The sequence below is a fragment of the Rhyacophila brunnea genome, unplaced genomic scaffold (genome assembly GCF_057557595.1).
Source record: "Rhyacophila brunnea isolate RB1 unplaced genomic scaffold, BYU_Rbru_1.0 scaffold_2, whole genome shotgun sequence".
In the NCBI taxonomy this organism is placed as follows: domain Eukaryota; kingdom Metazoa; phylum Arthropoda; class Insecta; order Trichoptera; family Rhyacophilidae; genus Rhyacophila; species Rhyacophila brunnea.
Genome location: NW_028232859.1, coordinates 51225063 through 51248048, shown reverse-complemented (window position 1 = coordinate 51248048; position 22986 = coordinate 51225063). Strand labels below are relative to the sequence as shown.

Genomic DNA, 22986 nt, shown 5'->3' with positions numbered 1-22986 from the left:
AACATTTATTTTCTCAGAAGTGTTATCAAAATAATTATGTATATTCAAAAATAGACTATATTATTAGATATTATTTATATTCTAATCTACTTAGGTACGCATTTTTTTCAATATATTATCTAAGTGTACAAAATCAATATTTAAAAAACCTGGCAATATAGTTTGTAATTATGTGCAGTCTATCGGATAGGAGGAATGCTACCAAAGGGGCCTCCAAACCTGTCAAAACTTTGGGTTGCCATGCACATCACATCGGTACTGTATAATAGCGATATTATAACATAATCATGAATATCAAAATAATAAAGTTTTTTATGTTTTAAAAAATTAATTCACCAAGAATAAAACAGCTTAATTACATCTCATTAGCGTGACTATAGATATCTCCTTGAAAGTATGATAAGTCTAGACTCTAGAATCTAAATGTAAATCACAGTTTTTTATAATATGATAAAACATGTTATTTTTTTATTTTATTTATTCTTTTAAAGTATTTAAACGGTTGATGGGTCGTGTGGCACGACTTGGATGGGTGGATAGAACGGTAGCATTTTCAGTGGGAAGGAATCGAACTGGTTATATTATGTTACATAACAGTTTTATTGGCAAACGTATAAAATATTTCACAATTAGATACCTAGCAAGGGACCTACGCTATTATACTATTATTGATTGGATAATATAATAATATATATTATTGATATGTATCTAATTACTTGTTGCTATTCAGTGACGTCTCTAGACAAAATGCCGTCCCTAAGCAGCGCCAAAATGCCGCCCCATTTTTTATACAGCATTTTTTATCATCCTTTCATGAATCCAATATCTAATAAATGTACTGTATGGATACATTACTAACAACATAATATATACCACTCAATCTAATTTAAATGTCATACTTCAATAGACAATATTACGTGTCCTCGGTTTTAGATACATTTAAATATACACTTGAAAACTTTCAAAACTCGCGAATGAATGGTAAAAATATTTGGATAATTAGGTTAATTAGGTCAGTTAGTATGTACCTACCTACATATAATTCGCAAATATGCAACGTGTCATTGCTAGTCACCAAGGATGTGACGTCCAAGGCAACGGAAGTAAACTAGACATCGCAAACAAGACAAAAAATTAGGCCTGTTAAACCTTTTATGTTAAGTAATTAATATATATATATATATATATATATTGTTTCCAACCAGTGAGCTCAATCTTTTAATGGAAAGACATTTCCGTTATTACTAAGTTTAGATACCTATTTCTATATACACCTAACGATTCTCCCCGATTTGCCGCCCTTCGAGTAACTGCCGCCCCCAAGCGACGCTCAATCTGCCTACCCCCACGGGACGTCACTTGCATGTTTATGAAATTCAATAAACATAATGTACCTAATTTAACTTCAGATAGTAAAATCACAGGTACAATATTTAAGCAATTAAAATTACAATTTATTTTCAGTTTTAATCACTAAAATATACAGTATACATAACCTATTTAGGTACCTATATTGGCTATATTCAATGTTAAACAGGATAGATAGCCAGTAGGAAGTAGAGTAGTGGCCTGACATTGTTTGCATTTACAATATTATTATGCATAATATTATAATCTAGTACAGTATCTAATAATAATAACGTAATTATGTATAAGACTACATAGAAATAACGGTCATAGGTAGGTAAGTGGCTACATAATTTTTAATATAAGTAGGTATAATAATATCAAAGTGGTTTTCTAATCATATTGTACCTATATTAAAAAAAAATATCACAGTCAATAATATTTAGAATGTAACGCTGACGACAATATCTTATCTTGTGAGGGAATTAAAATAAGTAAGTATACTTGCAATATATTGAAAAGTTACATTTAAAACACTTTTAATTAGTGATGTAGGTACTTACTTATATGTTATTAAAAAGTATCTTATGACATTACCTAATTACATTTTTTTTTAAATGTTATAAGTATAATGAGCGTCCGTTGGATATTTTTAGTTGATACCCTTTTTAGATAATAATTATGTAGGTATGTTGATTATAAATTTTATGTTTTGTATTTCAGTCACTAGATGTCACTAGATGTCCCTACTAACGCTATACGTAACCCAAAATGGGGTAGACAGTAAGCAGAGTTCTTGGATCTATTATCCTGGATCCGTTGGTTTCAACGTGTGCTAGAATTCTGACAAGGATCCCAATGAAATGATGTTTGATACTATAATCTCCACTTAATTCCTACTCGGAAATAATAGATTAATTTAATGATTTTTGGATACTTTTCTTATTATAACTAAGTTACTTAGGTAATAAATATTATGTTAAAAAGTAATTATTGCCACCCTAATTAATAAAATTACAGTATAGGAATATGTGTGAAAGACAAAAACATTTACACCATTTCTCACAATTAAGTATGTATTATAATGATGATTATTTCTTTCAAATAATCGCCAGAAATAAGTGAATTTTATAATAATTGTAAGTTTTATATATATATATATTTAAATTAGATAGAGATTTAATGCTATTACTTATTAAGTATACCTACTTATTATTGAAACAATAAATGTACTATTTTATGGATATTACAAATCGATTCATAGTTATGTTATCATATAATAGGTAACACTACGTAATAGCTAATGAAAGTTAATTAAAAAATAATAAAGCCTACATCTACAACCCAACATGCAATGCAAGTGTGAATCACTATCGCATTATAAAAGTGTTCAGACAATAATGCATTCTACCAGCACACGGTATCTCATTGTATGAAGCATCCTCCCAGCCAGAGGTATACTGTGTTATTAAATGCTCTAAGTATGAATTATTATTATATTGTTATTAAAAAAGTGAATTATCGTGAAAAGTAACTCATACTTGCTTGAATCTTGCTCAGTCGGCGAGAAAAAAATGTGTTTACCTATTATTATTCACTTGCATTGTCTATATCAAATTATTCATGGTCAAATGATTTTATCACGTCTTTAAAAAATACTCATCCATTGTTAACAATTTATAATTGTTTATATACAATAAATTGCTGTTTATGTTGTATAATATTAATATTATTATTATGGTTTAATAATTATAACTTACAACAATATTAAAATACAATTTAACAAGACTTTATCGGATAATAATCAGATAATATTGTTATATAGGTATTTCTATTCACAAAAAGTTATATACTTAATACTTATATATCTATTTAAACTGAAAAACTTTTTTTTTCGACAATGTCCGATCCAAATAGGATCATATGGGCCTCCACAGAGTAGAGGTTTGTATTAACAGATTTTGTTTTTACGAGAAATGGATGTCAGCCTCTCGATCAACCTATTAAGTCCATACCCTGACTCACACACAAATTGAAAAACAATATGTGTACTTGCCACACCCAGGATTTGAACCTGGGATCCACGGCGTGATAGTCCAACGCTTAAGCCGCGTGGCCACCGTTACTATTGTTTAATATAATATGTAAAGTCTATCAAAGTAAAATGGTTTGTCAGTATGTCAGTATATTAGTCTTTTTTACAAATAAAATAAACTTAATGTAATTAGACAACTGCCAATTTTTAGCAAACATATCAAAATAAGCGCTACTATATATATAAGTATAGATATAGTGATATTAATGTACCTAATAGTGAACATTGTATCTAAACAATAAAGATGTCATATTTTATATTTTATTCATTAAAATTTAGTTGTTTTCGTATAAACATGGAAGTGGATAAAAAATGAACAATTAACAAAGTAACACATTCTAACTCCGAGATGGTTTATTTAAATCATTCTTGTCATATACACATGCGCCTGACAAAATATTGCCATAAACCTACAAAAAGAATGCATCTTAAAAATGAATTCCACGTGCATTACAATAAAAGTGTTTAATATGTACATATTGCGAATTAGCGTACACGTCTTATTATTCTACTATCGACGTATTCTATAACACATATGACTTAAATAATACTATCGACTGAATTCCAAAGAGTTTTAAATAAATATCTAGCAATTATATTTCATAATTTTAATTAAATTTTAGTGTATGCAGGTAGGTAAATATTTAATATTGTTATACCGACAATGATATTTATAACAGTAGTCTATTATAACGAAGTGCATTTATTCATTGCATAACAATTGCGGACACTAATCACATATATTTACCAGATATATTATAAAAAACATTTTGTGTTTTTAATAATGTTTTAAGGCTTCCGTAAAGAGAGTCCGCGGTTACCTGTGTTTATATCATCTTATTTTCTTCATTACAAGTGGTCACGTTGATTAATGGATTGATCAACCAACCCGTTCGCTAACTGCTTATTAAGCTTTTAGCCTTTTTTTGTAAACGCTTCCTAACGCATATTATCTACCCACCTCTTCACAGGTATAAACATACTTATACCTACAAAAAGAATTAATAAAATCTTTCATAAAGCCCAACCAAACTAAATGGATCCCAAGTCTTATATGGTTAAGTATATAGGTTCAAGATTATTTGTAATAGGTACCTATTACATAAAATTATAATCGAATAGGTAAACATATACATATATTGCTACTAGTTACGAGGACTCAATACTAAACATTATTTAACGTTTACCTTGACATTGAATTTTTTAAACACATAATAAAAAAAAAATCGGAAAGTCCAAAATTCTGAACAAAATTTCTATGAAAACCCTCTTCTATAATAATTATTAAGAATACCCTAACCGAATTAAGAATTTATATGAGAAAATATTGCGAATACTGTTATAATACAAATATGAGTTATTTATGTTAAATAAATGTTGAGTGTTAAAAAATAAGCAAGTAGTCACACTCTATTGCAAACCTATCAACGAAAATATTTATTTGATGAAAATGATTAGAATAAAAAAGTGTGTAAGTAAGTATAATAGTTAATTCCACCATAATAAAAACATTTTAAGTAGGTAGGTACCTAGGGAACACTAATGGGAACTGAAATACCTAACAGATGTGGAGTCATAGGCACCCGATCTTGAGTGTGGAAGAATATGGAATAAACTTAAACACGTGTCAATAATACGTCATTATAAGCTTGCCATTCGTTCTGACAACTGCTCTCGGTTTATGCACTGAGGTTCATTCAATATTGGAATTTGAAGGTTGCAACACAATATTGCACGTCTATAATGTGTTTCATTTACGTAGGACACTCATACATGCAAACCCCTGCTTCAAAATGTAGTGTATTGGCGTATAACCTATCTGAATTCTATTTATTAATCTGTTATGTGCAGGTACCTACTGAGGAAAGTATATACCTACATATTAGTGGTATGGAGTGATTTCTCGAAAATACAACTGTCTTAAAATATTATTGAAAATATTTCTTAAATGAATTTTGCTATTTAATACAAAAATCATTGGACAAATTTAGTCATCCAGTGGTATCCAAGAGGTACAAAACGTCTAGAGTAAAAGACCTAGAGGCTGGTGGATCGATGAAATGAAGTTCTGCGGAAGTACGTGGCAACGCAACGCACAGAACAGAGAGAAATGGAATCAGCTTGGAGAGGCCTTCATCCAGCAGTGGATAGATTCAGGCTGGTGATGATGATGATGAAAACAATATAGGGGTATATTTGGATAGAAAAAAGATATCAAAAATAATACCTTCATATAACAAACTGTCAATAATTATTGTATTTATATAATCACCGAATAAATGTGTACAAATATCATAATATACCTATTTGTAGTTTTGAAAAAAAGTTTTGTTAATTTTGCGTTTTAAGGGGGGACATGCTCAGCGTACGTCAAAATGGAGCTTTTATGCTATTTTCAAAGCATGATCCTGGACATTCTGTGAAATTCCTTAGAATGTTTATCACATATGAATGGTCAAAGACATAGCTTATAATCAGTATCTTTAAAACTATCTTTAAATGTGTAAATCTTACCCATTTTTTGAATAATAAAATGTCTAATTCTTGTCAAATTTGGGATCACAGAGATTATCTATATATTTTTTTGTTGTAAAAATTTTACTAAGTATAATAATGTCGACATAAATTTTACTAATGGTTTTATAAATGCTTTTAAAAATTAATAAATATAAAAAATTTTAACACCACTTTACATGGACGTACTGAAATATGACTATATTCTAAAACATTAGAGCGAGAGGTTTAAAAGAATACTATTTTATGTAATAAAAATACTTTATGCAGTCATCAAATGTGTAAAAATAAATGATAATAAGGCTTCAAAATTATGTAAATAGATTATCTATAACGTTTAAGGAATTTCCAGGATCATGCTTTGAAAATAGCATAAAAGCTCCATTTTGACATACGCTGAGCATGTGGGCCGTCGCCAGAGAATCATCAGTTAATAGTAAGTCAGTAGTAAGTCAGTAGTAATATATTTTCAGTTAATTCATAATATATTTGGCAGATACGAAACACTGATATACTTATTATGTCAGTTAATATAATATTCAACTAACTAAGTGATTAGTACATACCTATTTAGTTATTTTGTAATATTTTCTTGATGTCTTTAGACAGTTTATTTGAGATAATAATAATTAACCTATCATCACTCTAACTCAAATTTGTAATCGTAACTATTTTTTTCTTCCGCCAGGGGGCAAGTCGTGGAAAGTTATTACGATATATCGACTACCTGTTAAAAATATCGACACTTGCTCATTACCGAAGGTGATAATATGTGTTTTTTTTTTAATAATCAGCCTCGACTCTGCGTATGATGCAAGTAAAAAAATCACTCAATCATAATCGAAGTAAAATTCGTTCACACGCAAAATTTTAATTAGCAAAGTCTTTTAGTTTTTTTTTTGTTGGTCTACCGATCGTTGGCCGATTAAAGAAAATATTGATTGACTTAATTACGTCCAACATTATTGATTGCGTAGTTTCTGCATGATTTCGTATAAAAAATGTCTTTTGATTTGTTATCCAAGACCTATTTTAATAATTACCAATTAAATCGCGTCAGCTCATGTCATTATCAAAATTGAATGCGTCTTATGACCTCGCATATTGGTGACAATATGTTGAGTGTAAAATAATCACTATGCACATATAGGTATTGATTAGTTGTAGGTATGGTCCAATAATCATTTTCGGTGACGTCATAAACTTAGGCGATTTTTTTACATATTGTAATAAATAACTATTTTTTTATTCAACGAATAATTCACAAGATTTAAGAATGTAACATTATTTTTATTCAACATACATAATTTTGAAACTCTTTTTGAATTATATTTTAATAATTATACAAAATACATGCCCCCAAGAAAGACTCTTTAACTAAAATATTAAACAAACCATTTTAAATTATCAGCAATATTTTTCAACACACGTACCTACCTTCATTCTATTAAAGGTAAAACTTATATATAATAGTTTATCATTGCGATTAATGATTTTTTATCTCTGATACGATGATATAGTGGTGTCACAAAAAGAAAATGTTGCATAGTAGTATACTATATATATAATTTTTTTTAGCCTTTGTAGCATTGAAGTTATCACATGTGTTGTGAATTATTCGTTGAATAAAAGAAATATTTATATAAATATATTAATATTATTATTATTGTGTTGAGTATTCTTGAATATGCCAGCATTATTTGGAGTCCTAATAGGTTCATGCACACAATTAAGCTGGATCGAGTCCACAATAGATTTCTTAGATTTCTCTACTTAAGAACATACGGGTTCTTTCCTTATGATAATGACAATAAAATGAATTTCCCGACTCGTTTTCTTCTGGGTATGCTATCAATGCAATCCCTGTCTACCCGAAGAGTGATTGTTCTTTTAAAGCATTTCTTTTTACTTCTTCGTGGGTTCATTTACAATCCGCATATACTGGCAAATATTAATTTTCATGTTCCCACCAATATCACTCGCAGCTCCACGGTCTTCAAGATACCTCGTCGCAGGACAGATGTTATGTTTCATGATGCTGTGTATCGTGCAATTAGCTTATTTGATGGCACCATAAAGGTTGATTTGTTTTTTATTAATTATATAATGTTTGTAGACGTTTTAAATAGGATAAATTTATAATTGTATATATTATCATATTTCTTTAATATTTACGCATGCTGTCTTTTCCACTTTCTTGTCATATTAGTTGTTATTTGTAATTAAGATATTTTTTTATATATTTGTATGTATTATGTATTATGGCGCATTGGCCAAAAGCTGTAATGCCGTAATACTCTTTTTTATAAATAAATAAATAAATTAAAACCATCCACAAAGATTTGAAAGTATTGGACTAGCACGATTAAAGAGCAATAGGTTCAGCGCTCGAAATGGAAAAGTTTACGAACCAGAGCGCTCGAATATTTTCTGAAGATATTAAATGAATTATGAAATGTTATGTGTATTTTATAAAAATAAGTGTGTTAGATTTTCTATTATAATATGGTCTATCGAGCTCAGATGGTCAAAATATTTTTTGATATATATATATATTTTTTGATAATTTTAGCAATTTCACGAACCGGAGCGGTGCTCCGGTTCATTTCGAGCTATGAATAAGTTTGAATTTATGTTACGACAGTATCAAAATATTGACTTCGTAATATTATTCTGCATATTACTTGGGTTAAACACGTGAATAATATATAATTTAAAGCAACCGAGATATAATACTACGAGTATATCAATGATTTTAACATGAAATTATTGCTTGCCTGCACCAATTTCATTTATCAGGCGCGAAGTGTTTATAAAACGATTATAGCACATTTTCACTCAATATTTTAATAAAACGACACTGAGTAAATATTGAAGTTTTAAGTGCATCATAATTGTAAAAAAACCTGTCCCTGTGAAATCAAAAAGTCTACAGTTTTTTGAGAGGTGCAATAATTATTATTGAATGTTCTAGTAAAACCAGTAAGTACCTACTTAATATAAGTATAATATAGACATAAAAAGTATTAATATTTCAATCTGTTTGTAAGTTTTAATTTTTGATCGTGCTATATTAAAAAAACAAATCACGAAAGGATCACGGAAGATCAGTATAGTAAACTTTTTATTATCCGGGTGCGGATTATCCGGTTTGTAAATTGTCTATGAATGTTAATAAAAAAAATAAAAAAATACTCACACTCATTAATTGATTGTGTAGGAAAATTCTTTCAGATGAAAAAATAAGTTTATTGGATTGACGAATCTTCGAGAAATGAAGTTATCTATAATATTATGTGAAATGTACAAGGCTTTGAAAATGTCGATAAGGAATACATTAGGTAATAGCTAGTTAAAATTTGATTTGTGTAATCTAAATATTTAACATATTATAACGAGTGATGTAGAATGCAGACTTCGTTTATAGTGTTTATACTATCAGTCAACGGTCAACCATACGACTAATAATGTAAATGAAGAAGAAGTAACATTACATTATATATAAGACAGATTTAAAGAATATTCATACCGATACTAGAAAATTCTCAAAAACAAAAAAAAATGATGATTTTATAAATAAATAAAGAATGTACCTAATAATTAATACATGTTTGTTAACTATATAATAGTCTATATTAGTGGTACCTATTACCTACGTAATATTATTTCAAAACGAATCTGCGATCTTGGGTATTTAGCGGCTCTTGTGGTGCAGTGCGCAAGGCGCTGGGCTTTCATTAGGGAGCCTTAAAGTTCGATTTTCGGCGAAAACAAAATATACTTAAGTGATATTATTAAAACCTGGGTGTTTGTGATTCTTTCGTTTATATTACCAAGCCAAACTGGGATGGAATGAATTTGGGCGCCTAAATAGTATTTTTAAAAGTTATCTCCCATTGTGTCGTAAGCATTGTTCAACTAATGTGTGCTATGCATGTGAATCATGGACTCTTCATGTAAGAGAAATTAAAAAAATACGAGTAGAGGAACGTAGCATGAAAAGGTGCATGCTGGGCATAACACATAAATATCACAAAATAAACTAATGTATAATGAACCATACAAGAATACACGATGTGATAGAGGTCACTAAGCAGACGACATGTCCCTCGGCGAGTGGACAACCGCTGGACAAATGTCGTCATACAGTGGTACCCAAGGGTCAATAAAAGCTTACAAGGACAAAACTAAAACACGCTTGATAGACGAAGTCATAAAGTTCAATGGATGGACGTGGCAGCAACGAACTTTATAAAGCCTTGCTTGTACTTTAAAATGTTCCAAATCGGAGCTTTCGATATACTCCCTACTTACTTATATTTAAATAATTGCACAATATAATATACACTTCGAGTGTGCAATTTCACTATTTATTGAGCAATCAGCCTTTGCCGAGGAAATATTTTTGCCGATTTCTAACATACGACTTTAATGAAGTATACATTTTCCAAAAGACTAAGCATCCAGTCAAAAGCGAATGCGTTCTCGACACGCATAATGAGACAAAACATACGCACCTCATTGTGCCAGAGGAGGCAGACGATACCAACATTGTTCAACAGAGGGCGAATTTATGATAATTGGAAATATGTACAGTTCATAAGTTAGGTAGGTACTCTTCGTATGTGAAAATATTTTGAGGGATTGTAATTTTGCGCATGAGCATGTTCTCGAATAAGAAATAAAGCTCTCTGTCAATGGAAGAGTTGTAATAGTCATTTGAAGAAAATGTTTTCCTGAAATATGTCCTGCCTTGGGAAATGATTTACGAAATGACGCAAAGATGTCTGATTTAAAAATGTTAAGAGCCCATGATAAAGCTATCATATTATATTGTAGAAATAGTTGCGGCTCTCGTGGTGCAGTGGGTAAGGCGCTGGCCTTCCACCCGAGAGTTCTGGGTTCGATTCCCGGTCATGACAAAAAACATTTATGTGTTTTTATCAAAACCTGGGTGTTTGTGATTGTTAAAAATTACTAACAACCACCTTGTACGAAAAAGCAAGGACATGGTTATTACTAATTCTAAAAAAAATGTAGAAATAGTTGGCAAATTATGTTAATAAATACCTATTTTACTATTAAATAAATATGTAGGTATGTTTATACAATATTTGTTTTGCGAGTCTGGTTGTTGAGGGTGAAGACCGTTGTGTTTAGGGATGAACAGGAGGTGTAGATGGAGAGTCGTCAGGAGGAGAGATGAGAAGTCGAGATTTGGTGGTTGTTGCTCCGATAGATGCAGGAGCGAGTTTTATTTGCAGCGTAAACAGTTGGGATAAGAGTATGTTACAAGAGTGTTATGTTATAATACTTATATGATATTGTCCTGAGGTCCGAACTCAGTGGAATAGGAGCAACTTACACGAAGTTTTTTGATCGAGCCGAAATTACGATAGATACTAATAGGTATTTAGACTGAGGAACTAATCAGCTAATCAACTATGACCTGCTATTTATATGCATGAATATTCGGTAATGAAGTTTGCAATTGAGAAATCTGAAGGCATCAGCATTATTACACTTCAATGTCACGCGTGTAGAATGTGCTGACTGTAGATTTGACTATTGTGCGATAATTTAAATTTTAAATGATTTGCTAATTATTCATACACTGTCAAATTAATTCTGAGAAGGCCCGAAGTCATTGACCACCACATTTGTATTTAGTACTTAAATACCCAAATTAAAGTTTAAGAATTTTTATAGTCAATCACATCGTAATCGTCAATGTGACTGATCTAGTTTCACCTTACAGAGTGTGCTACAAAAGAGATCTACAACACGAGAAAGCCAAAAAAGTATGTTAAATGAATACCTATTTATATTATATTTTTGAAGTTATACTTCTTTTGGGGCGTTTGGTAGAGAGTGAAATTGAGAGCTGCGCGCGCACACCGTTACGAAAGTGCGCGACAGTATGAAGTTAGCTGCGAATCAGTCAGTTGTATACAAACGCGAGTTTGATAGTAGAATTGTTCCGTTGCCTAGGCAACGAATTTACAATTGTCGGCCAGTTGGAATTCCTGGCGTAAACAAACGATTAAACGTCAGAGTGACAGTTGTTACTTTAAAAATAACAAGATAATTAAGAGCTATTCGAAGAATTTAGGTTATCACAAGTTTTGTTGTTGTTTTGTTAGGCCAAAGAAGTATAACTTCTAACGCGCGTACATAAGTATACGCCCCGATTTTTTTTTATTTAGGTCAGCCAATAGGATCAATCACAGAAAATACGTATATTATAATACATATATTTTAACATAATATGTGATGGTCTCAATTACAGGTTGATACAAAAAGTATAATAAACTTAATTAAATTAGATCAAATATTAGGTACAGTAATTGTAAAGAATATAACTGGAGAGTTATTGAAAATGATTAAAAAGAAAGAAAAACACATTAGTAGTATTCATAAGAAAAATATAATAAAAACAGAAAAACATAAGACAATATAGTGATGTCTAGAGAAGACAGGCAATATAAGGAAATGAAAATACAATATTAAAGTATCTAATAAATATAACCAATATGTGGGTATGTAAGTATAAAATATTAGTATTTAGTATCTACCTGAAAATTAATGTAATACTATTTAATACATTTTTTAATCATATAGGTACCAAATGGGTCATCAAGACACAGTTGACAATGGTAAGAGGGATTTACAAGCTGTCACATTTTTGGCCCACTGTAAATTTTCAGCCTTGTGACAGAATGAAGTAAGTGTTCAAGAGTATTTTGGCTGCTCTCGTAGTCCGCACACCAGGGGGTTTGGGTTCGATTACCGCTGTGATCACTATAATAATAATATGTACTTATGTATGTATAGAAAGTTGAGTATAGAATATTAGGAACTTGTCACATAATCGGTACAGATTACTGACAGATTATTTTGTATGTTTATAATAATACAATTGCAACCCAAGTACAGTAGAAATGTTGTTTATAATAATACAATTGCAACCCAAGTACAGTAGAAATGTTGTAGAAAATTATATTGAACAGTTTTTAACGAATTCAATATCGTCACGTATTTCAATTTGCAATTTTGTATGCATCGCTGTAGGTAGAGACACTCAGGAGTCGCGAGAATGAAAAGTGCACACTCATAATATAATACTACTACGCAAGCCATGAATATTTACAAAATATGCAAAGCGCTCTCTGTAACGCGACCCTGTGATCTGAATTAATTCACTGCCAAAAGGTACGGAAGCTGTCGTGAATCGATCAAAGCTCTGCCAAAAGTACGAAATCGAATTAACAATTATAATATTTTATTATGTTTTTTGCCCAATGTTTACTTAGCACCCCTTACGCATGATAAATCGTACACAAACTCTATCTAACAGTAAACGAAGGGTTAATATTGTAACAAATTGCTTGAATAAAACTATTTTATACTGCCAAAGCATTTTGACAACAACTCTATCTGTTTTTTAGTCACAGAATCCTGTGCGTGCATAAACGATACATTTAGTAATTTTTATCTTTTGAATATGATCTCAGGCGATGATGGGGTATTGAGATCATGTTTCTGGGAGATCTCTAGAAGAGATAAGGTGTGATCTTCCTTTTATTCTTCACTAGGCTTGGTACATTTCTCTTTGGGGTGACACACCGTGTGCTAATAGCGAGGTACCGCGGGAATATGATACGAATCTGTTTGCCTGTGTCGGCAAAATTATTCTGAACTTATTTTTTTAAGTATACAAAGTGTGGGTTGCATTTTATCTCACAGAGTGTTGGATATCTATGTTTTATTGCTTTTAAAGTGTTTTTGAATGTTTTTTTAAGATATCAATCTTTTTTTATAGGAATACAATAGAATCATTCATCCATATAAAATATAGTTCAAGATTTTAATGGGGCCGACGAAATACGTAGGAGGATTGATTTATTTATAATAATATAATGAATAAAATTGTGCTGATAATTTGTGTACAAAATTGAAACTTACTGCATATGGATAGACATTAGTGTAGTGTTATTTTAGTATTATATTTATTATATACTATAGAGTAAATAAATGTTTTTATGAGAACATTTATTTAAAAACTATGGCTGTAGGTACTTATATAAAAAAACTCCAAAATCAACCAAAAACAAACTAACACAAAAAGTGTATTTATTTCAATTAATTACATTTATAATTATAAAATATGTTTTTTTTTCTTAAAATCGATTAATGGGAAACAACAAATATATTGGAGAATTATGAGAAAATCATAAAAATATAGGTACTTATGTATATACCTAATGTATTCGGTTATAAAATACATTTTTTTTCGTTTAGACTAGACCATGTCCGAAATTAATAAGATCATATGGGCGTTCACAGAGTGGAGGTTTGTATTAACAGACTTTTGTTTTTACGAGAAATGGATGTCAGCCACTTGCTCGACTTATTAGGTCCGTACTGAGACCCACGACCCTATAGGCCGACGCTTAAGCCTAATTTTTATAATAATATTATACTGTCAAAATTTGACAATATATAATTATATTATGTACCTATATAAAAAGCAATTATTTATTACAAGATGCCAAGTTATACTAACACTTATCGACTGATACATAACTGTTCTCCGGATACCGGCTGAGGCTACGATACTGAAGATGTTTGTGGCGCAACCTTATGCGTTAAGGATTTGCTACAAGAACGATCTACGCACTGTAAGTCTACCATGGAAAGAGCTGTATAAAGTAGAGCTGGTTAGAGGAAAATTACGCAACCTCGTACTTGCCATATTATGTTCCGTTGAGCGTAAGTAATTTATATTCGATATACCTATATAAAATGTATTTTGATAGGCGGATGCTAATTTAGTTTTATATTGATTTTAGTTTGTTAGAGATTCAATTGTAATAAATAACAATATACTTATACTGTAGTAAAAAATACATTCATTGTCGTTTTATAAGTTTGTAACAATCCATTGATGTATATTTTCCTGCAACTGACGCTGACATAAAATTAAAACAAAACCGCCAAGTCATCTGAGAGTGTCCTTCGCATAAAGTGGTGTATAAGCACCTCCACAAGTAACAGTCTGCCGTCTGCGCGATTTTTTTTTGCAAATTTCCCCATGTTTGTGACACCTCGTGGTTTTTGGCTGTCTCACGTACGAACTAATGGAAAACCGGTTTTCTGCAAAGTCGTTACGATTCCTCCAACATAATAGTCTCACACATATTCAACTATCAGCTCTAGGGCAGGGATATCTAAAGCTTCTCCATTCACCAAGCATTATACATGTAAAGTAAAAAAAATAGGGAGTCTAGACCATATTCTTATAAATAAATGAATATCTTGAATATGCATACACTTATATCTATATTACTTATATTGTTTTTAATAGCATGTTGAAAAAATGTATAATATCTAGATGTCCTTAATTTAAAATACCTTAAAACTATATTTTAAATGAAATAAACGTATGATATTCTACATAATTTGCCTAATGCAATAATGAAAAAAAAAACAATATTATTACAGATTGCTAGATACTGCAACTGGATACGTAAGTGAAATGGTTAGACCAATGATTGCTTTCATCTGTGGTGCCATTGATAACAATCATAATTAAATGTCATTATCAGTAGATATTAATTAAAAACATAATACGTAGAACTGTTCCAGTTATTTTAATATTAATCAGGACCGGTTTCTTCCACTTCAGAGGGATATTGTCAACTGGTAAAAAATGTAAAACAATACAGATATTAATTTGCTCTTACAAATAAAAAAATAAATATTTATTGTCTCTTGAAGTAGACAAAACCGGTCATGATTAATATTAAAATAAATCAAACTAATACTAAGTATATATATTGTATTTTATTTAAATTAATTACAATAAATTTCTAAATGAAAAGTCTGAATTTGTGAAATCATAGTACTTACAATTTATCAACACATAAATGCTATTTCCAAACCCACGATGACCGAGCGGCTTAAGCGTCGGATTATAACATCGTGGGTCTCAAGTTTAAATCCTGGGTCTGGAAAATATACATATTGTTTTTAATTTGTGTTTGAGTCACAGTATGGACCTATAAGGTTGAGCAAGTGGCTAACATCCATTTCTCGTAAAACAAATATGTTAGTACAAACCTCCACTCTGTGGAGGCTCATATATGATCTTATTAGGATCGGACATGATCAAAAAAATGCTATTTCATATGTATAAATTATATACATGGCCATAATTATGCATATTTTGTATTAATTAAGAATGCTTATAGAAAAAATTTTAAAGTTAATATAATAAAAATAGTAAATACCACATTTTTACCATAAATTAACTCTAGTGAAAAAATAAAACCCTTTATAAAAGATTTATCTTATAAAAATCACAGGAAGTTATGGGGATTTATTAGATATACATTTGTTGATTTATTTTCTTTTAATTAATAGTTAATCTTTTACCTACGGAATAAGATAAATCAAACAACCATCATCTATCTATGGCATCAGTAAAATGAAAAATACATTAATTAATTGTATTCCATAATAATAAATAAGGCAGCATATATTAATAAATTGCAAAAGTTGATAATGAATTTAATTATGCTAATACGAGTTCAATAAACTCATTTTTATTTTTTATTGTCAATTTTAATATATAACAATTAAGTAATAAAACACTTAGGTTATGACATTTCTTAATATAATAATATTAAGTTTTTCTGCCCTGCTATAGGCCGAACGCTTTTGTAAATGGCATTAACCTTAACATATCTTTATATGTATAAATAATATAACAAAAAGGTCGTAGTAACCAATTATTCAAGTGGTGTGTGACATTTTGTAGTGAATCAATAAAAAGCCATCGAATTGTTTGAGAGATGTTATCGCTTGTTTGCATTTGTGTTACGATTCATTTTATTGACTTGGTTTTATTATGGTATCGATTTGTAATAGCTTATTGTGTAAGAGCTTTATAACAGTTCTCTGGGTAGTTAAAGCTTCAAGCTTTACAATATTATGTATTATCATTTGAATGTAGTTCATTATAACGACAATAAAAATATTGACTATATTATAGTAATTGATAAGAGTCAAGTTTAATCGAAAAAAAAGCGTTTGATTTTAGAGTAAATTTTGAAACTTCTCTGACCTCAGTTGTCTTTGTCAGTGTGTGTTTACCTTTGGCGAGTGTAGACGACGCCTGAAGATGCCGAAAGGCGAAACCCGGGTCGGAAAAAACGACTTAAATGGAATAGTACAGAGCTTGAATCCATTGGAATTTAAATTCAAATTCCATCAAGTACCTTCGGTCGATAGTATTAATATCATATATTATGTGTTATACCAAGCAGTGGCGAAGGGTGGAGGTAGGCTGTTACGATTCGCTATAAATAGTGCACATTAAACTAATCATTCGTATTTGTATTCATTGAAATAATACTACAATTTTCAGAGCGCGTTGGTTAGTTTTTAAAATTCAATTGAACCCTGCGACACCACGCCATAATAAATAATAGTCAAAAAATACTCGTCTATCTATAAAATATCTAAAATGATGCAATAAAATCATTCATAACTTTGAATATTATATAAATAGAATAATATTTGTTATATATTATAGTTTGGTTTAGGCGGGGTTTAATGAATTTAAAAAAATGCACCAACAATTTGTGTAGTTTGTGGTCTTAATCCAACGAAAACAAATAAGTATGAATGAAAAGGTATGCAAAATTTTGTCATATCGCCCAAAATATACCAAAATTATTTTGATTTGGTTTAGTCAGGGTTTAATTGATTTTTAAAAAACTAACCAACCCCATTTGAAAATTGTAGTATTATTTCAATGAAAACAAATACGTATGACTGACAAAGTTTAATGTGCACTTTTTATGGCAGATCGTAACAGCCTATTTCCACCCTTCGCAACTGATACCAAAAGATAGACGTAGTTTATAAATTATTATGAATCACCACCAAGTAGGCGCTGAATCATTCGAAAACATTTAAGTAAGAATATTGAATTTCTTTTGTATCAAGATTAAAATACTTATATTAAATGTATGATTTACAAAATTTATACGTTATGCCAGATAGGTATTTAGAAATTCTTTCTGGAAAGTCACGAGCAGAATATAATTCATACTTGAAATTATTTTTCTCAATATTGACAAAAAAACAGTGGTCTAAACACATATTATACACTAGGCGTACCCGCAAACCCCGCAATCAAAAATTAATAAATAATACACACTAGTATACTCTATATTACTACCTTTATATGATTTACGATAGGGATTGTCATATAATTACTTTGTAAAAGAAGAAGTTGGCAGCCATCTAGTATGTATGATATATTCATAATAATAAAACAACATAATATTATGCCCATAGTTGATTAAAATAAATATACTTATTGTATTCTGCTTATTTAAACTTCCTATATATATTATAGTATAAACTATAAGATCCTTTTTTTAATACAGAACTTTTATTTACCTTTAAATCAAAGCAATCAGAGTATGGATGACGATACGTTCAACGATACCTAATTTGGAATATAAAACAAAACCTATTAAAATTTACGATAGTAAAATTTCTCAGAATCCTTTTTTGAAAGTAGATATTTCCCTCTGAACTAATCTATTTTTTAAAGCACGATGCACCAAGCTTCGGGTTTATCTATTTATTTACTATTACAGGGTGACCAAATAATATTCACAATATTTCTTCCATAATATATATTTTAATGGCCTTATACACCATAATATAAACACAATGATATTAAGTGTGAATACACAATGATATATGTTACATAATAATATATGTTACGTATCAACATTACATTATATTCCATATTCAATGTTTTAAAATGTATTGTTAATAATTCTTAATATACACATTATTATTAATTATTATGCATATGGCTTTGGGAAAATTAATTAAATATATATATATATATATATAATATATATTAACTTAGATTGGCTTAATCTTATCAATAGATTTAACATTTACTTCATTAAAGTGAGTTCATGGTAAATTTATAAAATGTATCTCATTGCATTGAAAATAAATAAATTATATAAGGTCAATCATAACATGTTTGTAATATGACGTCAGTGAAATGTGTTTATATCACCTGGTAGTCATAATTAAAACATTATTTAATACAGATATGATTATGTATTTTTAATTTGATGCATACACAACTAAAATATAAAGTTTATTGTATGTCATTTACATAATTTTGGATGTCATATATAAATCGTTTAACCCGAAATACTATTTATTTCTGTTTCAATAAAAACTATAGACCTTTCTTGTGTGATCATTTAATGTTGTTAAATACTAAAAATATATTTTTTTAATATGAATAAACATGCCCTTGCTTTTTCGTACAAGGTGGTTGGGAGGGTTAGTTGCATTAATGTGTAGTTAACTATGTTCCTCCATTTATATCTTTAATTTTCTTTATGGCCAGCATTAAATGTAGTATTTCGTAAGGTTTTTGGAGGTCAAATTCATGTTTATGGTGTCTACATAATGTCCTGAGAATTCATCGTTCCTTTTCTAGTATAGGGCAGTCGTTGATGACATGTCACACAGTTTGAGATGTGTAGCCGTAATATGGACAACAGTCAACGTCCTCCAATTTAAATCTTTTTAGATAGGCTCGCACTACATCATGGCCTGTTAGTATCTGTGTGAGTTTGTGTGATATTTTTATGTTACTGGCAAGAGTAATGGGAGTTTATGTTTGCAATAAATTTCTGCGTTATTGATCCTATGGCGGATGTTGTGTACCTATCTGAGTTGTTCCATATGTCTATTCTTATTGTGTCTTCTTTTAGACTTTGTTTTGCGTAACTTAAGGGGAAGTGTGTGTAGGTTTAAGATCTTATATCTGTTGTGGCTTATTTGTCGTATTTATTAGCTTTCCGGCAATCCATGTGTGACTTTTTATCCAGAAGAATCTAGGGTTTGTTCCTATCATTTAATACTGAAAATATTATATCATAAGGAATTTTACCATAAAGAGATAACGTAGGTACATATAATATACTTGCTCACACATTTACTGCGTACTTCATCAATTAACCAATATACTATTTTTTATTATCCCGGACATATTATGTGCAACTTTTATGAAACACAAAAATCGGAGCTTTTTTTGAAATTAAATGGATGCCCGCGCCACAGTAACGACTGAAGTGAATAAAAAAAAGCTTTATGGAAGAAGAGCCGAAGGGAGCCGAATGAGCTTTTATATGACGGTGTACGTATAAATAAATAATTTATTGCGCACCTTTTCTTTTATTATTGTTCACGATCAAAAAGACGGGTGATGGAGCTGCCGTGTGGTCTAGGTATATACCTATTATCCAAAAGGCGTTCATTTACAAATTATATAACACTACAATTGAAAAAAACTGGACAATGTCACATATCTGATTAATATTTAATTAAAATTAAATTGACTGTGTATTTTTTCGGTTCTGATTGATATGAAATTATATAGGTACCTACTATTTACTTTCATATTTTTTTGTTTTCTTCAAAACATAATATAGTATTATTATTTGAAGAGATGGAATGTAAAGTGATATATTAAACGTCACCTATCTAACACATTGACAAAGTTCCGGACATGTTAAGTTCCTCCGCGAGTACAGTCAGATAGTGGTATCGAAAGAGTACTAAACGATCAAAGGGCTACATTGAAACCTGGCGGATGAGACATTCCCAGTCATAAAAATAGAAAAAAAAGATGCTTCACATCCAAACGTAGGGTTCCGTGATACGCCCGATTAAGACCGGATGTGTTTTGGTGGGGCCATTAGCTCCAATGGATCAACAAACTCCAAAAAGTACCTACATAGTAGTATACTGCAAAACTATGGAACTTCATCCAGTATCCGGCTGATTTTTTCTACTTTATAAAACCACATTAAAGAAAATTAATTAAAATATTTACATATTTGGCTTTTATTTAAAATTAAATGAACTGGCAAAATTGAATACGATGCATTAGTAAATATTATATTATTAGGTATTGTGTAACCAAAAATACAGTAAACTCTGTCATTTAATTAAATACATTGTCCCAGGTAGTACCCAGGTAGGTAGTACCTAATATTATTTACTTAATCACGAAATTGAACTCCAAACACCTTACGTAATACTAAACAATGAAACAACACAAGAGCACTACACAACATATTTAATTCTGGTCATAAATAAAATTAAAGACATAAATGGAGGAATATAATAATTAACTGTAGGTACACTTCACCTAAAAATTGTCTAGCAAATTTTTCAATATAATATTAAATGCAAATATGTAAATGAATCAATGTATTTAACTGTCTCAACCACCTTGTGCGAAAAAATAAGGGCATGGTTGTTTAAAAAAATGTTTATTTCTACAATATGTATAATGACATCTATGATAATCTTATAGTAGTAAATAATGTCCTATAAAATTACTGTATTTTTTAAAAAGATGCTTTATGGTTATTTATTCGATCAAAGTTTTACATGTCTGTAAAATATTTGCTTCTTGGATTAAATTAACTTATATCTATTTTTATTTTATAATTTTCAATTGCGTGTTGTATTCTTTCATATCTTTTTTACTATTTTCGATTAAAATATTTTTTTTTATGATTTCATAACGTTACAGCACTGTAGCTTAAATATGTCAAAGCGCATAGGTAGTAATTTACAAACGCATTTTTTAAAAAATAATTAAATTATCTAATAAAAGCTGTTACAGTTACATTCCTGTGCAGCGATCTGACGTAAAGGCGGCGTGAATAATCGCAACAAGTAGCGGCACCTCCCTGTCATTCGACCGCTCTCTCGCCTGTCCTGTCATGTCCTGCCCCATCTCATTTTCTCCCGCGCACAATAGGAACGCATTGACCCAAAATTAGCATACAAAGGTGCGCACGGACCCTCGAGTATTTTAAATTTTCTAACTGAGCGTCAGGTTGTGATAGACTTATTAGAGAAACTGGACGTCTTGGATACAGACTAGATAAAGATAACATGCTTTGTATTATTTATCTAGATTCTAGAATTTATACGGATACAAAATAAAATTATAGTTCAAACGATATGAGATAAATTTAATAATAATTTCAACAAGATAAATAAAAGATGAATTTGCTCGATGTGGCTAAATGGCAGAATAGTAACTATATATTTTTCTCTCAACTATAAACAGTATACTATGCTACACATAACTCACCTCAAGTGTTCGATTGGGTATATAATACATTTAAATTTTTTTTTTTTTGCAAAAATTACAATGTCAAAGTTTTCGCCATTTACAAGATGACATATTCAAAGACATGAAGAAAATAAGTATCTACCTAACATTATTCAAATGGAATAATGCTTTAGTATGAATAAAATCTATTTTTCCGACCATATGAGATCATATGGGCCTCCACAGAGCGGAGATTTGTGTCAACAGAATTTGTTTTTACGAGAAATGGATGTCAGACACTTACTCAACATATTAGGTGCATACTCTGACTCATACGAGTACATAAATTGAAAAACAATACGTGTACTTGCTAGACCCAGGATTCGAACCTGAGATCCACGACGCTATAGGCCGACGCTTAAGCTCCACGGCCATAGTGGGTGATAAACATTATATTATTTTGCACCTAACCCACCCCATATGCTAGTTTTCGATTAGGTAAATAATATATTTAATTTTTTTAATATATATATAAAGTCAAAGTTTTCGACATTCACAAGATGGCATATTCAAAAATATGAAGAAAATAAGTAATTATCTAATACTTTAAATGGGATAATGCTTTATAGCGTACATTACATTACAGCGTAATATTGTATCAGTGGCGTGCGGTCTATACATACTGAAGATGCTGAGCACCCCCAGAAATCCATTCAGATATATGGATTTATTGTGCATTTAAGATAACAATGCTTCTAAAGAATTAATATTAGTATCTCCAATTTAACATATTATACCACCCGCTTAGATTAAATTGCATATATGTAGCCAAATAGTG

General features: G+C 30.1%; 1 protein-coding gene across 8 annotated transcripts in view; it reads right to left on the bottom strand.

Moving 5' to 3' along the window:
• Positions 1 to 22986, bottom strand: part of grh (grainy head) — a 562310-nt gene that overhangs the window by 165533 nt on the left and 373791 nt on the right. The gene's annotated exons all lie outside the window — the stretch shown is intronic.